This window comes from Arachis ipaensis, chromosome B1 (genome assembly GCF_059453495.1).
Source record: "Arachis ipaensis isolate K30076 ecotype BB chromosome B1, ASM5945349v1, whole genome shotgun sequence".
NCBI lineage: Eukaryota > Viridiplantae > Streptophyta > Magnoliopsida > Fabales > Fabaceae > Arachis > Arachis ipaensis.
Window position 1 is genome coordinate 37391149 of NC_142436.1, and position 23258 is coordinate 37414406.

The 23258-nt window shown below is 41.7% G+C and overlaps 1 non-coding gene across 1 annotated transcript; it reads right to left on the minus strand.

The window, feature by feature from the left end:
* Nucleotides 1-19998: 19998 nt before the first annotated feature.
* LOC148576235 (small nucleolar RNA R71) lies at nt 19999-20106 on the minus strand. The gene has a single exon (XR_015904259.1). It is a non-coding gene; the product is annotated as a small nucleolar RNA R71 (small nucleolar RNA).
* Nucleotides 20107-23258: the final 3152 nt, after the last annotated feature.

Sequence of the window (23258 nt, forward strand, 5' to 3'; positions counted from 1 at the left end):
ACAATTTCTATAACTAATAAGTTAGAATTGCAACTAAACTAAGTGGCTAAAATATGAACTAAAAATGTAAAATGCAAAAATAGAGTATAAATACATGAAAATAGCAATGTATAAGTACTGCAAAATAGAAATAAAAAGAAAAATATAGAAAAATAGCAAAATAAATAAAAAGAGTATGTAGTGGTTCACAAAAAAAGAACGCCAGAGATGGCGACCTCCCCACACTTAAAATGTAGCATCGTCCCTGATGCTCACTCAAGCAGGGTGTGAAGGGGTGTCATCACTGGAAGGACGGGTAGATGGGGTCTCTGAGATGGTGATCTGAGGGTCTGACTGCTGTGGAGGGGGTGCTGACTGAAGGGGGATCTCAGGGTCTACAACCTGAATCTGAGGCGGAGCCTCCTGAAGGTGTGCTGCCTGCTGGGTGCCTGCCTGCTCTGCCTCGCTCTTGGATGGGTCTCTGCCTCGGGATCATCTGCCTCCTCCTCAGATGCCTCGGATGGTGTGTCAGGCTCGGAGGGGATGTCGCCAGATCGTATCATCAGCTTCAGGTGCTCATAGCGTCGCTTGTTGCGACGCTCCATCTGGTCAAGCAGTCGAAACAGGCGGTGCACTAGATGATAGATGGGCTCTGGGGCAGGTGGAGGTGCAGTGGTGGTGGCAGGTGTAGCTGTAGAGGAAGAGGGGCCAGCAGATGGTGTGGCAGTGTCACCAGGAGCAGTGAGGACTGGAGGTCTGTAGCCCAAGGCCAGAAAATTCCTGCTGTGCGGGATAATCTTCTTGCATTCTACAGCAGGTGGCCTCTCATCGGCATCCTCCCAAGGCACGTCAGCTCGACGGCTCAGCTGTGTAACCAAATAGGGAAAGGGAAGAGTGCCTCGGACGTGGACCCTGGCGATGTAGAACCGGATAAAGCGTGGCAGGTACAGGTCCTTACCCTCCATCACACACCATAGGAGGGTGATCATAATGGCAGGTATATCGGTCTCGTGAGTACTCGGCATAATGAAGTTGCTAAGTATCTGATGCCACAGCCGAGCCTCATCATTCAAGTATGCCCGCTTGATTCCCTTGGGCATCATGGTGTTCTGACCCATAATCCAAGGGACGGTCGGGTCAAGGGCTATCCGGGCCTTGACTGCATCCCAATCAAACTTCAGAAAGCGCATGTCTTCCTCAGCTTTCTGATAACCATCCGGCTGATCAGATTTAGGCAGAAGCTTCAGAACATCTTCAATTGCCTCTTCAGTGACCAGAATCTGCTTCCCCCTAAGGTTCACTGCATCTAGGGAAGTCTTGAAGTAATTTCAGTAGAATTTCCTTACCCAAGATGCATTGACCTCAGACAGGTTTCTCTCCAGAAAGAACCAGCCTCTTTGTTTGATCTGATCAGAGGTGTATTGCTGGAGTTCTCCTGGGATCTTCAGAGTCCTCTCTAGGTATAGGTTCCTGGAGTTTGCAAACACCGGATACTTCAGCTCACAGTATCGGTTTGCAAACTTCACTGGGTCATTAGCAGGGAGCAGCTGGTCGGCCTTCTCCTGCGGGGTGAAGTTTTTCTCCTGCCAGGAGGCATCATGCATGAGATCTATGATAGACATAGATGATTCTCCTCTTTTACGTTTGCCAGTGGTAGCCTTTCCTTTTCCCTTTCTCTGGGAATCTGACATCTTGAAAAACAGAAAACCAGGATATAGTAAAAATAGGAAAACAAATAGGTAAATAGGCAAAAGAAACACAAAGTGGCAAAGGAGAATTAGAATGAGGTAAATGAGTTAAGTAAATGTGCATTAAGGATTGTATAGGAGTTAAAAGTTCGAAAGGAAAAATTCACAATCCAAAATGTAATAGAAGGCATGTTAAGTAGGAAAAATTATCAGTATGCCATGGTTAGAGGGTTAAAAGAAAGTGAAAAACTAGAAAAAAAAAAGATTTTAAAAGGTTAGTTTGATTAGAATAAAAAAAAAAGAGTTCAGGAAATCAGAATTAGTGAGTCAATGAAAATGGGTTAAGATAAGTGGCATAAGGATAAGTTTCTAAGTAACAAGCATTCATAATTATAAGCGATAGGTAACTCAGAACCAAACAAGGAAAACAGGTTGATGATGATTCAAATAGATATAGAAATAGAAAAAATTGGAATCAAACATGAAAAATGCAATTTTATGAACCGGGAAATCAAAGAGAATAAGAATGCGTGCCTGGCATTCATGAATGGGTTTGGGTAAAGCAGAGGAAAGCAGATTTCAAAATGCCAAAACCAAAACATGAATGAAAACATTTTACAGAAATTTGGGCAGCATTCCGGCTAAAATTGGATTGTCCCGGAAAATAAACAGCAATCAAATAGTTCATATGAATTAAAATTAAAGCTTGCAATTACATATAAGGAATATAAACATGAAAATTCAGTGTAAAGAGCAGCAAGAAACAAGAAATCACAGCATATGAACATTACAAACATCACAGCAACAGCAGAATTGCAAATTTGATAAAACAGAAACATGAACAGTGCAAGTAAACAGGCCTAAATCCACTAACCACATCCTAGGCTACCTAACAACCTAAAATCCACTACAACATGCATATCTAACTAGCCTAAAAATGAACATAAACAGAAAATAATGAAATAATGACTAAGGATAGAAGGGTGGCATTTGTCGGAACCTGGTAGGCCGAATAAGGAGAGTGGGCAGAAAGGTGGCTTGGGGTGGTGGTGACGGCGTCTGGCGCGGCGGCTGGCGGTGGTGGGCACGGCTATTCGGGGCAGGGGGGAAAGAAGGGATGGGTAATGGGGTAGGGGGGTAAGAGGGGAAGGGAGGGGGTAGGTGTGGGTGTGGCGGATGGGGGGTGACGCGGCTGGGACGGGCGGCGGCGGTGGGTGGTGGTTGCGAAGGGGGCAGTGGTGGAGCGGGAGAGAAGAAGAAGAAAGAAGAAGAAAGAAGGGAGAGGAGGAAGGGGGGGGTAGGTGGCGGTGGTTTTTGGGAGGTCGGCGGCGTCTGGGGGTGGCGGTGATGGTGGCTGGATGGTGGTGGTTGGATTGGAGGGGAAGAGAGGGAGGAGAGGGTTTCAGGGGGGGGGGGGGGGGCGCGACTGATAGGGTTCGCGTGGTTGGGGGTTATAAATTTGAATCCACGCGGCCGCGTAGGGCACGCGGTCGCGTGGCTGGAGCGAAATAGGGGGGTGACGCGATCGCGTGGGTGACACGATCGCATGAGGGCAAAAAAGATTGAATGACGTGATCGCCTGGCGCATGCGATCGCGTCGCTGGGATTTGTGTTAAATGCATGAATCCAGCGTCGTTTCAGCGCAACTCTCTGTCTCCTTTGGGGTGTTCGTGCAATCCATGCGACGCGGTCGCGTCGCTCACGCGGCTGCGTGGGATTGGCATTGTGCAAGTGATGCGATCGCGTGGGTGACGCGATCGCGTGGGTCATTTGTGCGAAACGCACAATGGCCGCACGATTCCAGCCTAACTTTCTGGACGTTGGATCTTTACGCCGATCTCCAGGTCATGCGGCCGCATGGATGACGCGGTCGCGTGGGTAGTATTTTTCGCAATATGACGCGATCGCATGAGTGATGCGGTCGCGTCGTGCACCCTTTTTTTATGCAGTATGCAGAATGCAATGATTAATATGAATGCGATGCAAAATTCTAGGTTCAATATTATAAAATAAAATAAAACTCGAAAACAAACAAAACGAAATAAAAATTGAAAAATGAACGATCATACCATGGTGGGCTGTCTCCCACCTAGCACTTTTAGTTAAAGTCCTTAAGTTGGACATTGGAGGGGCTTCCTGTTATGGCGGCTTATGTTTAAATTCATCCAAAAATCTCCACCAATGCTTGGAATGCCAATAGCCTCCGAGGTCCCAAACTAGGCATGTAAAGCTCCTGAGCAGCTTCAAACAAATTTTTAGGCTCTCGGAATGACGAATGTCGGAATAGATTCCAGGATCCCAAACTTTGCTTTTAAATCCGCCTCTGTCTTGATCTATATTTTTCCATCCAGGCGGTTTAGAAAGTAGATTCTCACCATGGTGACCAAATATTTTTCGAGATCCATTCGATTGAATATGATACCAATCTGTGCACTTCAAGTTGAAGCGTGGAACTTTATTGAACTTTGTGCACCAACTCTGAGCACGAGCCATTTCCCTCTTACTCTTAAAGCCATAGAGAGCTCTAAGCTGGCCATTTGTTTCAAGAAAACCATATTCAAGTGGAAAAATACAGTTAAAAGTTAAGGATTGTACCCACTTGAAGCTTGTATTGGGTGGTAATGGCCTTGGGGTAGGTGGTTCTAATGGTTCTGTGAGTTCTACTCCCTTGTGCTCTTCTGTGAAATTCTCCAGTTCTTTGCAAGATTCTTCAAATGTTTCCATGTCCTGATCAAAGTCATCTATGTCCTCCTCATCACTTGTGTCATAGACTGGAGGTTGAGAGAAATCAACCTCTGCATCATCTTCGTATTCATTTGGGGAAGATTCTTCGATCTCAGAGAATTCACTTGCGGATGCAAGTTCATTACTAAGAGAACTTGACTTGTGACTATCATCATCAAGGGAATTTGTGTCCTGGGTTATTCCGTCTAGTTCTTCATAAACGACTTGCCTTGGGGATTGTGCACTGTCCTCCTTAGCATCAACTGTAACGTCCTTGACGGAGTTCTCCTCAGCTCTGGATTCCCATGGAGGTTCAGCGTCTCCTAGATCTTCAACCAACTCTTCTTCTTGCATAATGACAGCTTCTTCTACTTGTTCTAGCACGAATTCATTCTCTGTCTTGTCCACTGGAGTTTTTAGTATTTCCTTCATGCTACACTCTTCGTTAGATTGTCCACATGGGGCTGTGGTTGGTCCTTGAATGTTCGAACGTCTAGAGGCTAATTGAATTACTGCTTGCTCCAGTTGTCGAATGGTTGTTTGAAGTTTATTTACTGTTTCCTTGAGGCGAACCTCTGATTCTCGGGGTGATGGATTTGGACATGAAACATGGGGAAGTGGTGGTGCTTGGGAGTGAGTGGATTGGAACTGGGGTAGGAAAGGACCATACGGTGGCGAATGGTGAAGAGAAGCTTGTGAGTGTGGTGGTTCGAGGTTATGTTGAGAGGATGGTCTATAGGCACGGGGTGGGGCTTGTTGGTAGTTACAAGGTTGTCCACCATATCTATCAGCTGGGTATGCATTGTAGAATGGTCGTTGTCCATGATATCTTGGAGGGTGTTGTTGCCTAAAGGGTTGATTAGATCCTCTTGGCTCCATCCATCCTTGATTGGTCTGACCTTGATGCATATTCCTGCTGTGGCTTCTATTTCCTTCAACAAAGTTAGAACCAAACTCAAAGCGAGAAGGGTGAGAGTTCATAGCAGCAAATAAAATTGAAAAGGAAAAACAGAAATAAATAAACAAGTAAAAGAAAAATATTTACAATAACCAATAATAAGTCACACGTTAGCAGTTCCCCGGCAATGGCGCCATTTTTGACGAATAGATTTTTGCTAGTAAAGAATTTCAATAAAACAGTCACGTTGTAGATATAGTTTCTAAACCAACAAAAATCCCTTCGTACAAATGTTTTGGTTGTCACAAGTAACAAACCCCTTAAAAATTGATAACCGAAGTATTCAAACCTCGGGTCGTCTTCTCAAGGAACTGCAGGGAAGTATGTTCTTATTATTGGCTATACAGGTTGTAAATCGGGGTTGAGAGTGAGGAATAAGTATGACGAATAATTTAAACGGAAATTAAAATAAATAAATACTGTAAAGCAAACTTTTGGTAAGGTATGAGAAATTGGAAGTCCAGACTTAGTTATCCTTATCAATAATAATGAAGATTGAATCTTAATTCCACTTAGTTGACCTTTGCTAAAGCAAAGGAAAGTCAAGGGATTAATTAGTTTGACCTTCGAATCCTATTTATTTCCTAAGAAAAGATTGGGATTATTGAAAGTCAATTCAATTAGCAAAGATAACAGTTATCAATTATGTTGAGCTAAGATAACTCCTGAGTTACTGATTTCTTAACCAAGACCAAAAGGGAAAAAGTAAATTTGCTGGAATAAAAATGTCTTCAGATTGAAAGCAATGGTGACATAAATAAAAGAAAGCAATAATAAACTGAAATACCTCAAATAACATTAATTCAAATAATCTGGAACATAGAAGAATTCATAAATTAAATGGCAAAAGTAATAATCAACTAAAGTAATGGAATGAATAAAAGTGAAAGGGAAGCTTAAAGTAAAGGAACATTAAACCTGGGATCGAGAGTCACTCCTAAAATTAAGAGAAGTCCTAAATCCTAAGAGAGAGAGAGGAGAGAACCTCTCTCAAAACTAAATCTAAATAATGAGAAGTAACTAAATTGGCGAGCTCTCTTTGAATGGATGCATTCCCACACTTTATAATCTCTAATTTATGCCTTCTGGACTTGGATTTGGGACAAAAAGGGCTTCAGAAATTGCTGGGAGCATTTTCTGCAATTTCTGGTGCGTGGCCTCTGTCACGCGTCCGCGTGGGTCACGCGGTCGCGTCATTCGGAGCTTTTCTTGTCAAGCGGTCGCGTCAGTCATGCGGCCGCATCAGTCATGCGACCGCGTCACTGTTGATTCACGCTTGGCATGCGTCCGCGTCGCCCATGCGATCGCATGGATGCCAGTTTTTTTAGAAACTCCGTTTTGTGCTTTCCTTCCATTTTTGTATGTTTCCTTTTCCATCCTTTAAGTCATTCCTGCCTTAGAAGATCTGAAACTACTCAACACACTAATCACGGCATCGAATGGAAATAAAGGTAATTAAAATAATTAATTTTAAAGCATAGAAAATATGTTTTTCACGTACATCACATAATAAGGAAGGAGAAGTAAAACCGTGCAATTAATATGAATAAGTGGGTGAAGGATTGGATAAATCACTCAAATTAAGCACAAAATATATCATAAAATATGGGTTTATCATGCGTACAAAGCACTCCTGACTTTTGATAGTGTTTTGAGTACAAAATGAACAACCTGTTGCAACTTTTTCGTAGCATTTGGAGATGGGATAAAGAGGAGTGCAGTGAAACTCGAAAGGTATGGTTAGAGTGCTTTGGTGTTTCATTGCATACGTGGTCAGCAAAGACGTTCAAGATTATAGGAAGTCAATGGGGAGAAGTTATTGGGTGTGACAAATCCACGGAATCATGCCTCTCATTCAGTGTGGGACAGGTACAAATTGATACTTGTATCATGGACATAATCAACGGTGGGTTCACATCACAATTGGTATAAGCAGATTCAACGTCCTAGTTAAAGAGGCTGGTCATGAGAGTTATGGAGTGGAGTGCAAGCTCGAAGAGGTAGGTGCTCCTTGTCCCCCAAAAGCATGCAAGAATTTGGTTGCAAGTAGTTTGAGTGCCATAGTGCCAATGGCAAGCAGAGATATGGTGGTTGAGTTGGTGATGGCGGTTATAAGGGAGGAAGAAGCGGATAAGGGTAGATTAGTAATTCCTGAGAACATTTTGAATGAATGGAGTTATTGCAATTTAATTCAAATTCACGCATCAAGGACAACGGATGATCCTGATTTAGAGGGAAGTTCTGATTTGATGGAATATAATGATTTGATTATTAATGATGCTGAATCAGAAAAAAATGGTTAGCTAGGTTTATAATAATGATGGGCTGAATAAAGGTAACATTTGAAAAAAAAAGAAAAGAAAAGCAAAGCAGGCTCCTTAGTTGGCCCAATAAGGAGTTTTCTGCCAATTGTGCTAATGGAGAAAGCTTGGGCCTAATCCCTCTAAACAGAAGCTCGTTTCATGTTGATGATGTTAGAAGTGGCGGGCTGGTGTTGGGGAGTTCATGTCGGGTTCTGCTTGTCCGAGTTGAGTTCGCTCCCACTTCTGGGTTATGCGCTGCTCAAGAATAGGTCGAAAGGGAGAATCAAGACTTTGACAGCGCAACTGGTTCACATAGTGAGGGAGAGCACTGAACCACTAAGCAGCGATATGGTAGTGGAAGTGGGGTCACGTTGTGTAACATCCTGTGACCCTAAGCCTTACCTCTAGCCGTAAAGCAAAGGATAACAAAGTGTCACGACAGTTCTAAAGCTTATAATATATAATATATATCCAAGAATTCATATAACTAGAAGCCCGATGAAGGAGTAAAGCTCAAAGTTGCGTAAAACGGAGTTACGAAATATGAAGTGTTCACACACGATAACTAAACACGTAGGCACGGACAGAACATGACATAATATATAAAACCTTGTAGATAGCTCCAGGATACACAAGGTAATAATTAAATTAACAATATATATATATATATATATATATATATATATATATATATATATATATACCAAAAAGAGGACTAGTCACAGCCTGCGGAGTTTAGGCCGGCTAGTCAAACTGAAATACAAAAGAGTTTTAGAAGTTTAAACAGCTTATACAACTTATATCTCAAATCAAGCCTCTAAGGCCATAAAGTATAGAATACAAAAGGATGAGAGAGTAACTACATCAAAATAAAGCAGAATAAAACAAAGAAGAAACCATAGTCCGCTCTGTCACCATGTCTGCAATCTCACCGAGGTGGATTTGCGACATGCGTCTAAAAAACAACAACATATGGTATGAGAACCGGAGGTCTCAGTATGGTAACAGTGCCCAATATATAAGATGTAAGGTTCCGGAACGCCAAAGGTAATCCTAGAACTTCACATCGGTACAGATATTCAAGCTTAACAAAATAAATAACTTAAACCATAAATAGGGTATTCTAACTTAAGGAATTTCTAACTAACACTAGTCTCTGCTGTCCCACAGCCTTCACCAACCTATCCTCCATGCGATCCCATCGCCACCGCCTACCAAGCCTCTTCAATCCCAGTAGAAACATAGGTAATGTAAACAAGTAAAGAACAAGTAATATACATATACAGCAAGCAAACAAATAGCAAGTAGACATGTAATTCATTTAGGCATACAGAAGATAAGCAAAGCAAACAAACACATAGAATATGCATATTATGAATGCTTGTCCTATTGGCTCGTGATATCACTTGTCGATCTGTAAATGCCAACCTGATACATCCTTCTGGATGTAGCCTTTCTGCCACGCTAGAGATATAGTGCCCTGCACACTCATGAAGCAGAGAATCTGCCACGCCAGAGATATAGTGCCCTGCACACTCATACAGCAGGGAGTCTGCCACGCCAGGGATATAGTGCCCTGCACACTTCATGCAGCAGAGAAGGCTATGCAAGCGGGATACCACCCCAGCGCTCACATCTCAACGTAAGCGGGATTAACCATCGTCCTTACACCGGCGGTACAACCTCGACAAGCAGGAGATTGCCACAACTCTTGCCCAAGGCGTATAGCGACTCAACAGTCTCAGCATAAAACAATATATCAGTGGTTTTTTCAGAAATCATTTTCAGTACTCAGTAAAGTCATCTTTCAACTCCGAGTCCTAAACTCGTCTCAACCACTATCAATCCATAATTTCCCAAATCATCACATTAATCATTATTATAATACCCCACCATCTCACTCAACTAATCCATCCTCACTACCCCAGAAATCTAAGTCTCCGCCTTCTAAATTCATAGAGAAATTTACTAAATTGAGTCACTAACTCATCTTTAGTAATATTAGGACCTAATTACTAGATAGTATCCTTAAATGGTATTTAAATAAGATTAGAAAGGTAGAGAACATTTAAAAACGAAGAAAATTTTTTTTTCAGCAAAACAAGCGTCTCGCGTATGCAAGTCTCTGTCCCGCGTACGAATGCTGTTAAAAATGGGTGGTCGCATATGCGACCTCCTGCTCGCGTCGTGTTTTAAATGTTCGCGTATGCAAGGGTAAAAATTTGTATGTTTGTGTACGCATGCAGTGTCCGCATATGCGAGATGCCCAGGTAGTGACGAATGCTCGCGTCGTGTACACAAGCTGTACAAGACTTAGAAAATCTTAAGCTGCAGAATTTCAGTTTTAAAACACCAACTTTAAACGCTCATAACTTCCTCTACAAAACTCTAATCCTCAAACTTTATATAATTTTAAAGCTCTTGAAATAACCTTTAATTTAAAACAAAGATCATCAAATTTCAAGATTTGAGGCTCAAGTTATGATCTACCAAAGTTCATCAAAAACCAAGTTTTACAAAATCAGCAAGGTTCTCTAAATTTCAAAACTCCAAAACCAAGACCATTTCATAAACATTCTAATTCACACCAAATCTCACCATTCAGGCCTGTTCATACCCTGGGTCGAGCTGTCCGACCCGAGATGTTCGATGATAAAGTGACCGACCTATTTAGGTCAGGCTATCCGACCTCTTCTCAAAGGGGTCGGCCAAATCGACAGGAAAGCCCAGTAAAGGGCCCAAATAGAGGAACACGATCCACATCCAAAGGCAATCCAAGCCTATAGAGATAAAGGCAGTTCTCTTAAAGATAAGCTGACTTCACTCAAGATAAGATAAGATAAGATAAGATAACTAACTTATCTTATCAGAAGGTCAGCCCACACTACTATAAATACACTGGAGCACCCAGGTATAACTCATACTCTGATTCTACAATAAACCTGATTAATACCCGTGCTAACTTAAGCATCGGAGTCTCTTGTAGGTACCCCCACCCTCCGGTGACCAAGGATCAGAAGTGCAGCCAGTCCAACAAGTCGACACAATAGCTCCGGCCGCCACCAGCCAGCCGGACATGTCATCTCCGACCAGTACAGAAGATCTCATCCGAGATCGGCCTACAGTTTCAGGTAACCCTCGGAACATTGGTGCCGTTGCTGGGGAACCTGGAAGTCATCCCAACACCATGGCGGACGGCCATGACAACGACCACGATTCAGATCTGGAAAATAGAACACCGCACAAAAACACGGACACTACACTAAAGGATACTCCGGAATCCAACGAGGACAAAAACTCATCAAATCCGGGGGTAATAGAAGCACTTCAAGATCGCTTAAAGCAACTTGAAAAAGAAACCCAACAACAACGAGAGGTCGGGAAGGATCTACAAAGAGAGGTACGGCGGTGTCAAGAATCGGAAGATAAACTACTGCAATTAGAAGCCGATCTTAAATCACAAGCTCCTCGGACCACTCCTGAGGAAAATTCACACAAAGAACAAGATCCATTCACCAGGGAAATCATGAAAACCAAAATTCCAAAAGACTTCAAACTCCCGGATATGATTTTGTATGATGGTACCACAGATCCCAACCATCATCTCAGCAATTTCAGAAGCAGAATGTACCTCACCGACGCCTCAGATGCCGTTCACTGCAAAGCTTTTCCAACAACTCTCACGAAGACAGCAATCAGATGGTTCGACAACCTACCTCCAAAGTCCATCTCAAACTTTGACGACCTGGCCAAAACATTCCTAGCCAGATTCTCCATCCAGAAAGATAAGGCCAAGCACGCCCCCAGTTTACTGGGGATCAAACAAGGAGATCGGGAGAGCCTCCGCAACTACATGGAAAGATTCAACAAAACATGCATGGACATACAAAGCTTGCCAACAGAGGCCGCCATCATGGGACTCATCAATGGCCTATGAGAAGGACCTTTTAGCCAATCCATATCAAAGAAGTACCCTACCTCCTTAGACGAAGTGCAAGAGCGAGCAGAAAAATACATCAACATGGAAGAAAACGCTCGGTTGGGAGAAACCTCAAAATCCGGGGTCCCTTGCCGAGATAAAGACAAGGAATCCAAAAGGAAAGAAGATCGACAAGGAGAGAAAATAAAAAATACCACAATTACACCCTTCTCAGGGCATCCCTAGTCGACGTATACAAAGAAGTCTACCATACGGAGAAAATACCCCCAGCTCGGCCACTCAAAGGCAAAAGAGGAGGAGGAAACTGGAATGAATATTGTGAATATCATCGAGTGCGAGGGCACTCCACCAACGAGTGCTTCGATCTAAAGAACATCATAGAAAAACTGGTGAGGGAAGGAAAACTAGATCGGTTTCTAGCCACCCGAGATGACGACCACAGAAAAAGACGAAGAGACGAAGATATCGGATGAACCGCGTGATCACCTCGTACACCGGAAAGACACGTCCACATGATACACGGCAGATTCGCAGGGAGAGGAATCTCCAAATTATCTCGCAAAAGATATCTCAAAGAAGTATATCATGTCGAGGGGAAGGAAGAAGCACCCGACATCCCTGCAATCACATTCACTAAAGAGGACGCATCCGGTATCATCTCGGGATACGACGACCCCATGGTCATCACCATCATACTGGCAAACGCCAATCTGCACCGCACATTAATAGACCAAGGGAGCTCCGCCGATATCTTATTCAAAAATACCTTCGACAAGGTTGGCCTAGAAGACAAGGAGCTTAGGGCATACCCGAACAGTTTGTTCGGACTGGGAGATACCCTGGTACAACCACTGGGATACATGTCACTACATACAACCTTCGGAAAAGGAAACCAATCCAGAACACTCGAGATAGAATACATTGTGGTCGAAGTGAGTTCAGCCTACAATGCCCCTAATAGGTCGGACAACACTAAATCAACTCGGCGCAATAGTCTCAACTCCACATCTATGCATGAAATTTCCAACTACAGAGGGGATAGACACAATAAAAGCAGATCAAAAGATGGCACGCCGCTGTTATAACAAAAGTCTAAACCTCAGAGGCAGAGGAGAAGAGTTCCATACAATTGAGCTTGGTGGAGTCCAGAGACGAGAAGAACTCCGTCCACAACCCGAAGGTGAAATAGAGAAAGTTCAGATCGGAGACACTTCGGACAAAACGACTAATATTGGCACGATCCTGAAAGGAGATGGAAAGGAATTACTAGTACAGTTCTTGCGAGATAATGTCGATCTTTTTGCATGGAAAGCTGCAGACATGCCAGGCATAGACCCCAAGCTAATGTGTCACAAATTAGCGGTCTACCCAGGATCTTGGCCGGTACAGCAGAGACGAAGAAAACTTGGGCCAGAGCGATTCCAAGCTGTGGAAGAATAGGTATAAGCACTACTGGAGGCAGGATTCATAAGAGAAGTCAAGTACCCACTATGGCTAGCTAACGTCGTCTTGGTGAAAAAATCAAATGGAAAGTGGCGAATGTGCACCGACTATACCGACCTCAACAAAGCCTGCCCAAAAGATCCTTACCCACTCCCAAGTATCGACGCTCTGGTAGATGCTTCCTCCGGATATAGATACCTCTCGTTCATGGATGCATATTCCGGATACAACCAAATTCCCATGTATCCACCAGATCAAGAAAAGACCTCGTTTTTGACGCGAAAAGCAAATTACTGCTACATTGTGATGCCTTTCAGTCTCAAAAATGCGGGAGCTACTTATCAAAGGCTAATGAATAAAGTCTTCTCAGATCACATCGGGAAAATCATGGAAGTCTATGTGGACGACATGTTGATAAAGACACAAAGTGAAGAGACATTATTATCCGACCTGGTCAAGTGTTTGACACTATAAGGAAGCATGACATGCGACTCAATCTCGCAAAATGCACCTTTGCAGTAGAAGCGGGAAAATTTTTAGGTTTCATACTCACACAAAGAGTAATTGAAGCAAATCCAGATAAATGTCAAGCCATACTCAACATGAAAAGCCCAACCTGTGTCAAAGAAGTACAGCAACTCAACGGGAGATTGGCCGCCCTATTCAGATTCTTAGCAGGATCAGCGATAAGATCTCTCCCCCTCTATGCTACTTTAAGGAAGGGAAAGCAGTTCGAATGGACAACAGAATGTGAACAAGCCTTCCAAGACTTTAAGGAATTCTTAGGACGGCCACTTATCCTATCCCGGCCACGAAAAGGAGAACCGCTTATATTATATCTCGCAGTAGGAAGCCGGGCAATAGGCTCAGCACTAGTCAAAGAAGACAAAAGTGGGCAACAACCCGTCTACTTCATTAGTAAAGCGCTACAGGGATCCGAGTTGAACTACCAGAAAATAGAAAAGTTTGCCTATACTCTTGTTCTAACATCTCGACGACTTCGCCTGTACTTCCAGGCTCACACAATTAAGGTTCGAACTAACCAGCCCATAAAAGAAATATTGCAGAAAACAGATTTTGCAGGTAGAATTTTACAATGGGCAGTCGAGTTATCCGAGTTCGACCTCCAATATGAAGCTCGGACGGCCATCAAATCACAGTATCTGGCCGACTTCATTGCAGAATTCACAGATGCCCCGGAAATCCCCACAGAATGGAATCTCTATGTGGACGGTTCTTCAAATAAGACTGGGAGCGGCGCAGGTGTGATAATAGAAAGCAACCAAGGAACCCAAGTTGAGCTCTCCCTCAAATTCGGGTTCCCGGCCTCAAATAATCAGGCGGAATATGAAGCGTTATTAGCTGGTTCGAAGCTGGCTAAAGAGGTTGGAGCTTAAAAACTCAACATTTACAGTGATTCACAAGTAGTCACCTCACAGATAACAGGGAACTACCAAGCCAAAGATCCCACCATGAAAAAGTATTTGGATAAAACCAAGGAACAGCTCGAACAACTCGGGGAATATGAGATCCGCCACATACCCCGCGAACAAAATGCCCGAGCTGACGCACTCTCGAAACTAGCCAGTACCAAACCAGGGGGAAATAATAGAAGCCTCATCCAGGAAATGCTACAGAACCCGTCAATCTTGGAAGAGGAAAAAGTCCTAGCCATAACAAGTCAGGACCAAGGATGGATGACCCCCATAATTAACTACCTCAAAGCAGAAACACTCCCCACAGAGGAAAAGGAGGCAAAGAGGTTAAAAAGGGAGGAACAGTACTACACTATCATAAACAACATCTTGTACAAAAGAGGGATCTCAATGCCATTACTAAAATGTGTGCCGACCAACAACACAAAGGAAGTGCTAGAAGAAGTACACGACGGCATTTGCGGCAATCATCTCTGAGCACGAGCTTTCGCCAAAAAAGTACTCCGGGCGGGAATTTATTGGCCAACTCTATAGAAAGAAGCTACAGAATTTGTAAAGACATGTCCACCATGTCAGAAACATGCCAACTTTCACATCGCCCCGCCAGAAGAGCTCATCAGCGTAACTTCGCCTTGGCCGTTTGCAAAATGGGGACTTGATCTTCTCGGACCTTTCCCCCAGGGATCAGAACAAGTTAAATTTCTCATAGTAGGGGTAGACTATTTCACAAAGTGGATCGAGGCAGAGCCCCTAGCCAATGCCACTGCCCAAAGAAGCCGGAAATTCCTATATAGAAACATTGTCACAAGGTTCGGGGTTCCACACTCCATCACCACAGACAATGGCACTCAATTTACAGATACAGGCTTCAGAAAATTGGTAGCCGACTTGAACATAAAGCACCAGTACACCTCAGTGGAACATCCGCAAGCCAATGGATAGGCTGAAGCTGCCAACAAAGTCATATTGGTCGGGTTAAAACAGAGATTACAAGACGCAAAGGGAGCTTGGGCAGAAGAGCTTCCACAAGTTCTATGGGCATATCGAACGACACCACACTCCACCACAAAGGAATCCCCCTTCCGGTTAGCATACAGAATAAAGGCAATGATTCCAGTAGAGATTGAGGAAGGATCGCCCAGAGTGGTTCATTACAATGAGGGAGCAAACTCCCAACTTCAGAGGGAAGAGCTCGACCTACTACCTGAAATCCAAGAAAGAGTTCGGATCAGGGAAGAAGCACTAAAACGTCGAATGGATTCCAGATATAATCAAAGGGTAGTGCCGAGAAGTTTCGCAGAGAATGATCTCATCCTAATCCGAAATGATATTGGAACAACTCGACCAGGAGAAGGAAAGTTGGCAGCAAACTGGAAAGGACCCTACTGAGTTGTAGAAGTACTTGGGAAGGGCTACTACAGACTGTCCAAACTCGATGGACGAGAGCTTCCCAGATCATGGCACATGATGAGCGGATAATTTATACGCTTTTTGGCATTGTTTTTAGTATGTTTTTAGTAGGATCTAGTTACTTTTAGGGATGTTTTTATTAGTTTTTATGTTAAATTCACATTTTTGGACTTTACTATGAGTTTGTGTGTTTTTCTGTGATTTCAGGTATTTTCTGGCTGAAATTGAGGGACTTGAGCAAAAATCAGATTCAGAGGTTGAAGAAGGACTGCTGATGCTGTTGGATTCTGAACTCCATGCACTCAAAGTGGATTCTGGAGCTACAGAACTCCAAATGGTGGGCTCTCAACGGTGTTAGAAAGTAGACATCCAGGGCTTTCCAGCAATATATAATAGTCCATACTTTGCCCGAGTTTAGATGACGCAAAAGGGCGTTGAACGCCAGTTCTACGCTGCAGTCTGGAGTTAAATGCCAGAAACACGTCACGAACCAGAGTTGAACGCCAAAAACACGTTACAACTTGGCGTTCAACTCCAAAAGAAGCCTCTGCACGTGTAAACTTCAAGCTCAGCCCAAGCACACACCAAGTGGGCCTCGGAAGTGGATTTATGCATCAATTACTTACTTCTGTAAATCCTAGTAACTAGTTTAGTATAAATAGGACTTTTTACTATTGTATTTACATCTTCGGATCATCTTGGGACGTCTAGTTCTTAGATCATGGGGGCTGGCCATTCGGCCATGCCTGAACCTTTCACTTATGTATTTTCAACGGTAGAGTTTCTACACACAATAGATTAAGGTTTGGAGCTCTGCTGTTCCTCAAGGATTAATGTAAAGTACTACTATTTTTCTATTCAATTCAACTTATTCCGCTTCTAAAATATTCATTCGCACTTCACTATGAATGTGATGATCATGACAGTCATCATCATTCCCCCATGAACGCGTGCCTGACAACCACTTCCGTTCTACCTTAGATTGAATGGATATCTCTTGGATATCTAATACAGGGGACCGAGTCTGAGTTATTAGTGTCTTCGTGGTATAAGTTAGAACCCATGGATGGCCATTCCTGAGATCCAAAAAGTCTAAACCTTGTCTGTGGTATTCCGAGTAGGATCTGGGAAGGGATGGCTGTGACGAACTTCAAACTCGCGAGTGTTGGGCGTAGTGACAGACGCAAAAGGAGGGTGAATCCTATTCCAGTATGATCGAGAACCTCCAGATGATTAGCCGTGCTGTGACAGAGCATTTGGACCTTTTTCACAGAGAGGATGGGATGTAGCCATTGACAACGGTGATGCCCTATATAAAGCTTGCCATGGAAAGGAGTAGGAATGATTGGATGAAGACACCAGGAAAGCAGAGGTTCAGAGGAACGAAAGCATCTCTATACGCTTATCTGAAATTCTCACCAATGATTTGCATAAGTATTTCTATCTTTATTTTCTGTTTATTTATTATTATTATTCGAAAACTCCATAACCATTTGATATGCGCCTGACTGAGATTTACAAGATGACCATAGCTTGCTTCATACCAACAATCTCCGTGGGATCGACCCTTACTCACGTAAGGTTTTATTACTTGGACGACCTAGTGCACTTGCTGGTTAGTTGTATCGAAGTTGTGACAAATTATGAATTAAGATTAGAGCACCAAATTTTTGGAGCCATTACCAGGGATTACAATTTCGTGCACCAAGTTTTTGGCGCCGTTTCTGGGGATTGTTCGAGTTTGGACAACTGACGGTTCATCTTGTTGCTCAAATTAGGTAATTTTATTTTTCGTTTTATTTTCGAAAAAAAAATTTGTTTTCAAAATCTTTCAAAAAAATTTTCCCTTTGTTTTCGAAAATTATTTCAGAATTTTTAAGAATGAATTCTAGAGTTTCATGAAGCATGTTGAAGCCTGGCTGGCTGTAAAGCCATGTCTAAATTCATTTGGACTGAGGCTTCCAAGTCATCATTACAAGAGCAAGCTAGTTGTTGCTAATCAAATTTGTTATTGTATGACTGATTTGTATCTTCTAAAGCTTGGCTGGCTATTAAGCTATGCCTAACCCTTGGATTGGAGCTTTAGGCTAACATTGAAAGATTCTTGGAATTCTTATTAAAAATTTTTGAATTTCTTATTTTCTTTTTCCTATATGTTTTTCGAAAAAAATATACAAAATCCAAAAAAAATTAATAAAATCATAAAATCAAAAATATTTTGTATTTCTTGTTTGAGTCTTGAGTCAATTGCATTTTTTCTAAAAATTTATGCATTTTTCGAAAATTCATGCATTCATAGTGTTCTTCATGATCTTCAAGTTGTTCTTGGTAAGTCCTCTTGTTTGATCTTGATGTTTTCTTATTTTGTGTCTTTTGTTTTTTTTCATGTGCATTTTTGCATTCATGGTGTCTGAACATTAAAAATTTCTAAGTTTGGTGTCTTGCATGTTTTCTTTGCATAAAATTTTTTTCAAAAATATGTTCTTGATGTTCATCATAATCTTCAAAGTGTTCTTGGTGTTCATCTTGACATTCATAGTGTTCTTGCATGCATTCATTGTTTTGATCTAAAAATTTTCATGCATTGAGTCTTTTTGATGTTTTTCTCTTTCTTCATTAAAAATTCAAAAATCAAAAAATTATCTTTCCCTTTTTCACTCATAAATTTTCGAAAATTTGAGTTGAATTTTTCAAAACTTTTTAAAATTTAGTTGTTTCTTATGAGTCAAATCAAATTTTCAATTTAAAAATCTTATCTTTTCAAAAATCAAATCTTTTTCATTTTTTCTTATTCATTTTCGAAAATTTTAAAAATATTTTTCAAAAATATTTTTCTTAATTTTATATCATATTTTCGAAAATATCATCAACAATTAATGTTTTGATTCAAAAATTTTAAGTTTGTTACTTACTTGTTAAGAAAGATTCAAACTTTAAGTTCTAGAATCATATCTTGTGATTTCTTGTGAATCAAGTCATTAATTGTGATTTTAAAAATCAAATCTTTTTCAAAAATAATTTCAATCATATCTTTTCAAAAATATCTTTTTATCTTATCTTTTTCAAAATCATATCTTTTTAATCATACCTTTTCATATCATATCTTTTTTAAATATCTTTTCTAACTTCTTCTCTTCTTATCTTTTAAAAATTGATTTTCAAAATTTGTTTCAACTAACTAATTGACTTTTTGTTTGTTTCTTAACTTTTTCAAAATCACCTAACTACCCTTTCCTCTCTAATTTTCGAAAATACCTCCCTCTTTTTCAAAAATTCTTTTTAATTAATTAATTGTTTCAATTTTTAATTTTAATTTTAATTTTATCTTAATTTTCGAAAATTATTAACTCTTTTTCAAAAATTATTTTCAAAAATTTCTCTCTCTCATCTTCTTCTATTTATTTAATTACTTACTAACACTTCTCTTCATCTCATATCTCTGCTCTCCTCACCCTTGTGTTTGGATTCTCCTCTCTTCTCTTTCCTTACATTATATTCTTTTCTTCTTTCACTCACACAAAGGAATCTCTATACTGTGACATAGAGGATTCCATATTTTCTTTGTTATTCCCTTCTTTGTCATATGAGCAGGAGCAAGGACAAGAACATTCTTGTTGAAGCAGATCCTGAACCTGAAAGGACTCTGAAAAGGAAACTAAAAGAAGTTAAAATACAACAATCCAGAGACAACTTTACAGGAATTTTCGAACAGGAAGAGGAGATGGCAGCCGAAAATAATAATAATGCAAGGAGGATGCTTGGTGACTTTACTGCACCTAATTCCAATTTACATAGAAGAAGCATCTCCATTCCTGCCATTGGAGCAAACAACTTTGAGCTGAAACCTCAATTAATTTCTCTGATGCAGCAGAACTGCAAGTTTCATGGACTTCCATCTGAAGATCCTTTTCAGTTCTTAACTGAATTCTTGCAGATATGTGATACTGTTAAGACTAATAGAGTAGATCCTGAAGTCTACAGGCTCATGCTTTTCCATTTTGCTGTAAGAGACAGAGCTAGAATATGGTTGGACTCTCAACCCAAGGATAGCCTGAACTCTTGGGATAAGCTGGTTACGGCTTTCTTAGCCAAGTTCTTTCCTCCTCAAAAGCTGAGTAAGCTTAGAGTGGATGTTCAAACCTTCAGACAGAAAGAAGGTGAATCCCTCTATGAAGCTTGGGAGAGATGTAAGCAACTGACCAAAAAGTGTCCCTCTGACATGCTTTCAGAATGGACCATCCTGGATATATTCTATGATGGTCTATCTGAATTAGCTAAGATGTCATTGGATACTTCTACAGGTGGATCCATTCACCTAAAAAAAAAACGCCTGCAGAAGCTCAAGAACTTATTGACATGGTTGCTAACAACCAGTTTATGTACACTTCTGAGAGGAATCCTGTGAGTAATGGGACGCCTCAGAAGAAGGGAGTTCTTGAAATTGATACTCTGAATGCCATATTGGCTCAGAATAAAATATTGACTCAGCAAGTCAATATGATTTCTCAGAGTCTGAATGGAATACAAGCTGCATCCAACAATACTCAAGAGGCATCTTCTGAAGAAGAAGCTTATGATCCTGAGAACCCTGCAATAGCAGAGGTGAATTACATGGGTGAACCATATGGAAACACTTATAATCCCTCATAGAGAAATCACCCAAATCTCTCATGGAAGGATCAACAAAAGCCTCAACAAGGCTTTAACAATGGTGGAAGAAACATGTTTAATAGCAAGCCTTTTCCATCATCAACTCAGCAAAAGATAGAGAGTTCTGAGCAGGATCCATCTAGCTTAGCAAACATAGTCTCTGATCTATCTAAGGCCATTCTGAGTTTCATGAATGAAACAAGGTCCTCCATTAGAAATTTGGAGGCACAAGTGGGCCAGCTGAGTAAGAAGATCACTGAAACCCCTCCTAGTGCTCTCCCAAGCAATACAGAAGAAAATCCAAAAGGAGAGTGCAAGGCCACAAGAGAGGATGAGGATGTGAATCCCAAGGAGGAAGACCTCCTGGGACGTCCAGTGATCAATAAGGAGTTTCCCTCTGAGGAACCAAAGGAATCTGAGACTCATCTAGAGACCATAGAGATTCCATTGAACCTCCTTATGCCATTCATGAGCTCTGATGAGTATTCCTCTTCTGAAGAGAATGGGGATGTTACTGAAGAGCAAGTTGCCAAGTTCCTTGGTGCAATCATGAAGCTGAATGCCAATTTATTTGGTAATGAGACTTGGGGAGATGAACCTCCCCTGTTCACCAACGAACTAAATGCATTGGATCAACTGAGATTGCCTAAGAAGAAACAGGATCCTGGAAAGTTCCTAATACTTTGTACCATAGGTACCATGACCTTTGAGAAGGCTCTATGTGACCTTGGGTCAGGGATAAACCTCATGCCCCTCTCTGTAATGGAGAAACTGGGAATCTTTGAGGTACAAGCTGCTAGAATCTCACTAGAGATGGCAGACAACTCAAGAAAGCAGGCTTATGGACTAGTAGAGGACATGTTAGTAAAGGTTGAAGGTCTTTACATCCCTGCTGATTTCATAATCCTAGACACTGGGAAGGATGAGGATGAATCCATCATCCTTGGAAGACCCTTCCTAGCCACAGCAAGAGCTGTGATTGATGTAGACAGAGGAGAATTGATCCTTCAACTAAATGAGGATAACCTTGTGTTTAAAACTCAAGAATCTCCTTCTGTAACAATGGAGAGGAAGCATAAAAAGCTTCTCTCAGTACAGAGTCAACTAAAGCCCCCACAGTCAAACTCTAAGTTTGGTGTTGGGAGGCCTCAGCCAAACTCTAAGTTTGGTGTTGAACTCTGGTGCACGAAATTGTGATCTCTGGTAATGGCTTCTTAGGCCAGATACTCTGATCTAGTTTTACAGTCTGTCACAACTTCGATACAACTAACCAGCAAGTGCACTGGGTCGTCCAAGTAATACCTTACATGAGTAAGGGTCGAATCCCACGGAGATTGTTGGTATGAAGCAAGCTATGGTCACCTTGTAAATCTCAGTCAGGCGGATATAAAATAATTATGTGGTTTTCGAATTTTAAATAATAAAATAGGGATAGAGACACTTATGTAATTCATTGATAGGAATTTCAGATAAGCGAATGGAGATGCTTTCGTTCCTCTGAACCTCTGTTTTCCTGCTATCTTCATCCAATCAGTCTTACTCCTTTCCATGGCTGGCTTTATGCAAGGGCATCACCGTTGTCAGTGGCTACATCCCCTCCTCTCAGTGAATAATATGCTCACGCACCCTGTCACGGCACGGCTATTCATCTGTCGGTTCTCGATCATGCTGGAATAGGATTCACCCTCCTTTTGTGTCTGTCACTAACGCCCAACAATCGCGAGTTTGAAGCTCGTCACAGTCATTCAATCATTGAATCCTACTCAGAATACCACAGACAAGGTTTAGACCTTCCGGATTCTCTTGAATGCCGCCATCATTCTAGCGTACGCCACGAAGATTCTGGTTAGGAGATCTAAGAGATACTCATTCTAGCTTAATTCATGTAGAACAGAAGTGTTTGTCAGGCACGCATTCATAAGGGGGAAGGATGATGAGCGTCACACATAATCATCACCTTCATCACGTTCTTGGGTGCGAATGGATATCTTAGAAGCAAAATAAGAAGAATTGAATAGAAAACAGTAGTACTTTGCATTAATCTTTGAGGAACAGCAGAGCTCCACACCTTAATCTATGGAGTGTAGAAACTCTACCGTATGAAAATACATAAGTGAAGGTCCAGGCATGGCCGAGATGGCCAGCCCCCTAAAATGTGATCAAAGGATCATAAGGTAATCCAAAGATGCCTAATACAATAGTAAAAGGTCCTATTTATAATAAACTAGCTACTAGGGTTTACATGAGTAAGTAATTGATGCATAAATCCACTTCCTGGGCCCACTTGGTGTGTGTTTGGGCTGAGCCTAAGTGTTGTACGTGCAGAGGCCATTTGTGGAGTTGAACGCCAGTTTCTGTGCCAGTTTGGGCGTTCAACTCTGGTTTTGGATCCTTTTCTGGCGCTGGACGCCAGATTTGGGTAGAAAGCTGGCGTTGAACGCCAGTTTACGTCGTCTATTCTTGGCCAAAGTATGGACTAATATATATTGCTGGAAAGCCCTGGATGTATACTTTCCAACGCAATTGGAAGCGCGCCATTTCGAGTTCTGTAGCTCCAGAAAATCCACTTTGAGTGCAGGGAGGTCAGAATCCAACAGCATCAGTAGTCCTTCTTCAACCTCTGAATCTGATTTCTGCTCAAGTCCCTCAATTTCAGCCAGAAAATACCTGAAATCACAGAAAAACACACAAACTCATAGTAAAGTCCAGAAATGTGAATTTAACATA